The sequence below is a fragment of the Rattus norvegicus genome, chromosome 11, assembly GCF_021556685.1.
Source record: "Rattus norvegicus strain SHRSP/BbbUtx chromosome 11, alternate assembly SHRSP_T2T, whole genome shotgun sequence".
NCBI lineage: Eukaryota > Metazoa > Chordata > Mammalia > Rodentia > Muridae > Rattus > Rattus norvegicus.
The window spans coordinates 31,609,097-31,613,946 of record NC_141544.1 but is presented as its reverse complement, the minus strand read 5'-3'; the positions used below and the strand labels follow the sequence as shown (position 1 = coordinate 31,613,946).

The following is a 4,850-nucleotide window of genomic DNA, read 5'->3' as shown; positions in this document are numbered from 1 at the left end:
TATTCTTCCTGTACCAATATGTATGTAGCTTGATTCATGTTTTAAATTGAGTTACAAGTAAAGTTCTATGGAAATATGTTACATGATTTCATACACGTAATAGAAACCACACATATCAGATACAATCAAATAGTTCAAACACTTGCTGTTCTTGGAATTTTATTCAAAGCTGCAAATCCAGATATGCACTCAATTTTCAGCAAGTCTAGCTTAATCTACCTATTTTGAAGTAATAAAAAAGTGAATTACATAACTAGTTTGCAATTATCAGCTGTCTACTATAGAAGAAAACCTAAGAAAATTTGACGGCCCAGCTTTTGTTGACTTTTATTATGCCTCATGTTTTACAGAATATTCTATATTTGGAACAGGAAATCTTACCTTTGTTTTTAAAAAGCAATATAAAATTGAGACAGCAATATAGATATCCTAAAAATCTAAACTTTAAAAAGAAAGTAGACTCTCCACAAGGTGAAAGGTTAGCGGAAGTGTCCTTCTTTCCTTTTTGCTGGGTGCCGACTGCTTGCTGTCGAAATGGGCAATTATGAAACCCGGGAAAGTGGTGCTGGTCCTGGCTGGACACTACTCTGGACGCAAAGCGGTCATCGTGAAGAACATCGATGATGGCACCTCTGACCGCCCTTACAGCCATGCACTGGTGGCTGGAATTGACCGCTATCCCAGAAAAGTGACAGCCGCCATGGGCAAGAAGAAGATTGCCAAGCGATCCAAGATCAAGTCCTTTGTGAAAGTTTATGACTACAACCACCTCATGCCCACAAGGTACTCTGTGGATATCTCCTTGGACAAAACTGTTGTCAACAAGGATGTGTTCAGAGACCCAGCACTGAAACGCAAAGCCAGGCGAGAGGCCAAGGTCAAGTTTGAGGAGTGATACAAGACAGGGAAGAACAAATGGTTTTTCCAGAAGCTTTGCTTTTAGATGTATTTTTTTTCGTCATTAAAAAATTAAAAAATAAAAAAGAAAGTAGATGTATGTTAGTGGTACATATTTCTGATCCATAATTTACTCCATTTTTATAAGTACATCTGTCTAAATTTAGTCCTTAATCAACTTACCTGAATTCTATAAGGCAATAAAAATCACAATTTTAATAGTATTTATTTTAAATATATTTAGCTCTTTTAAAAACCTTCACTTTCTTTTCTGTAAGGCACATGAGTTTATTAGATGATGCCGCTGACATGCTGTGCAACTCTATACAATAATGGAGTTTGGTCTGATAATAGTCTGAAACTCCTAAGCAACATTATCAATGTTAAATAAAATATCTTTCTGGCTATCATTTAATACCTAACCTGAAGTTCTTAATGCAGAAAAAGTGAGATTTTCCGACTTCATGATTGAGGTATAAGCTTTGTGTATACTGACAGATATATCGCAAAGAGGGCTGTTTATCAATTAGCAAAACTGCCTTTTTTGTAATATTTACCATAAAACACAAATATAATTTAATTTTTCAAGTTTTGCATGTATTCTATATCACTAAACACACACAATTTGTGTACATTTTGATAGACCTTAGGGATAGTTTTCTCCAAAATGCTAAATAATGAGACCTCAAAACTTACCACTGCTTTTAGAAATTGGAAAAGACACAAGTGTGTTCAATTTTACCCCCTATGCACTTGGTGCTAATTTTATTATCTACTTCAAATAGCTTTTATCATAATACTTCATGATGTACTCAGATGATCATTTTATAATTCAACTTTCTTATAAAATATACTTCAAGTGAAATTGATCCTTCTCCATGTTTTATATAACTGCATTTTGCTGAGCTCTTTAAATTAGTAACAACTTTCCCTGATGACACAGAAACCTCTCCACTCAGAATTTATTACCAATGGTCCTGAAATATGGTTATTTGCCCCAAGGTTGCAAATTGGTGCATATTCCATTAACATATTTTCCATGTTAGCTATCGTAGATTCTTTGTTAATCCTGCATCTGTTTTCCAGGTCCTCTGCACACTTCACTATCTCTCAGATATATAACTGTACTGTGCTGACAGCACCGTGATTAGTAACACCAAACCTCAGGCAACAACATTCCCAGAGGCTTGTGAACTTGTTCCTGCTACCAAATGCCCAGCACACTGACAATTAGTTTGATACACTTTCTATTTTTTATTATGCTAATTTGATAATCATAGCAACCAATAATTGATGAAAACACTGTATTTTTGATACATTTTTCTAAAAGCGAATAATAAATTATTATTTTTCTAAGTGATCGAAATTCATTGATTTTAGAAAAGTTTTAATAATTATAGAAAGTTAGATTTATACATACACTAAGAAGTATCAGTTTAAATTATCTATTATACATTGTACACATAAATGGAAAGATAAATGACAAACATTGAATAGTAGAAATTACTCATTTAACATCATTTTGACATTTCTCTCAACTCAGTGTCTGGAATAAGTGAAGTATATTCTTAACTACATATGCCTGTGTGCCATAGAGGAGACGTAAGCTATGTAGTTCCCACATTGAGAAATTTCAAAAACATTGAAGGTGACTCACTTGCAACTCAAAAAGCATATGGTTCTCTTCACTTTGGTTGACTGACAAATTGAAAAGATGTTGTATGTGGTTTGTGCTCAGTTGAAGATATCTTGTCACATTCCCTTATGGAAATTAATCTCTCATTGTCTTTCACATGCAATGTGTGAAATGATTTCCAACCTGCCTGAAAGGTAATTTCCCATTTTTTCATTTTAAATATTCTACAAGATGATAATAATTGTACAAGAGTTAAAATAATTTGAGACGTGAAACACATGAATTTGAACAGTAGGTTGGGTACCACTTGTGAGCAAAATAAATAATGTTGGCTGTAAAATATATCAGCTAACAGAAAATGATTGTTTTGCTGTTGACAGATATTTAATAATGTTGAATTAGATAAATTATGCCTCTATTTTGCTATTCTCAGCATATATAATTTCATAATGTTTCTAGAGGACTGAGATTCACCTCTCACCATAAACCCCTTTAGATATAAATATATATGGGAATACAAACCTACAACTCTAATTAGAAAAAGATAATTTACTCCAACAAATAGGAACCAAAATAAAGTCATTATAGCTTATTATTAATTGCATATGCTTTGATATTGATATAACTAATATTTTTGAAGCTATGCTAAACAGTGAAATAGTGCTCTGCAAATATCATACCTGTTTCTGTGTTGAAACACTTTTTTCTAAAAGAAAAAAAAAGAACAACAATACTTGATCCACAGATATTTTGTATGAACATCTCTTTGATCTTTTGCTCTATCTCTTTAGAGAATGTACATTGTGTTGTGAGTTATTGGACCTTCAAAGTGTTAGACTGATTATGGAAACAAAGATCAGGCTTATCTTCTAGTGTAAACATGAAGTTACCTGCAGCAGGTTAAGGGGCTAGCCATTGGCTCTACCACTTGAATTTGATTGCAAGGACCCACAAGTTGGAAGGAGAAAACCAACCTCTGACCTTCATGTTCACTTGACTGCACAGTTATAAGTACACACACACACACACACACACACACACACACACACACAGAGAGAGAGAGAGAGAGAGAGAGAAAGAGAGAGAGAGACAGAAAGAGAGAGAGAGAGAGAGAGAGAGAGAGAGAGAGAGAGAGAGAGAGGGAGAGACGGTGGAGGACAGAGAAATACACAAACACTTTCACAGATAGAAAAAAGTTAAACATAATTATAATTTTAAAATACAATATCTCACTTTTCTTGAGAAAGTCAACAATTACCTTACAAAATCTCATCATCCCAGAGTACTATGACATCTATTAGAGACCTGTTTCAGAAAGAGTGTTTTCTTCTATGTTCACAGCAAGCTGAGAGTATCAGTTAAATACAGTTGAAACAAGGCATGCATATACATATTGTTCTTATCATTATAGAGTGACTGTATGAAACTGTTCTCAAGTCATTGTTATACTCAGTGGAATTGTCTTCCACTGTTATGCTACTCGTTAACAACTGTTGCACATAACCATGCTGTTTTCTGGAAAGTAGCAATATTCTTAAATTGGTTTTGAGCTTTGGCGGCTCACAGAGCTTCTTACCTCATATGAGAAATACAGTCCTTGGCTGTTCCAATACATTGTTCTTTTCTAATATTCCATTTTAACCTCAGTGCCCAAATTAGTCCACATAGGCATGGTTGAGTGCTGTTTTCTTTCATTAATCTAATTAATGACATTGGCATTAATCGAAATGTCAAATAATCTGGGGCAGAGAACTACCAAAGGCAAATTTACCATATGGAGACTTGGACATTCTGCTTTAAAGTTATTAATTGCATTTCTGTTTATTTCAGAAAAATGTATCTCAGTAGGCTAATGGTGTCTAATCAAAATACTGCTTTGTAGGCAACTTCAAAACAGAGGTCTGTTGTTCCTCAATTCCGGTCCTTTAACTGCTGCAATTCTGAGATCAAGAAGCTGTCAAGTGCTTGCAGGTATGAGGACTTCTCTGCTCACTTTCTCCCATATTCTTGAATGCAGAGAACCATGATATCTCTTCTTGCATTGCAATGCATTCATCTCCTGAAAGCATTATAGTATGACCTCATTTAAATCTAATATTCTCCAAAAGCCTTCTCTCTAAATACTTTGATGTTAGAGGTTCACATTTCAATATAGGATATATATATATATATATATAGAGAGAGAGAGAGGTCATAATTTTTTTGTTTTTTCTAGTAATTTTGTGATTATGAAAACCTGTCAAATAAATCTGAAATGACTTATTACTTAATTTTCATGCAATTAGTTTCTACCACATTTAATATCTAATATTTATTT

At 33.8% G+C, this 4,850-nt stretch overlaps 1 pseudogene; it reads left to right on the top strand.

The window, feature by feature from the left end:
* Positions 1–544: 544 nt before the first annotated feature.
* Rpl27l3 (ribosomal protein L27 like 3) lies at positions 545–936 on the top strand (annotated as a pseudogene).
* The last annotated feature ends 3,914 nt before the right edge of the window (positions 937–4,850 follow it).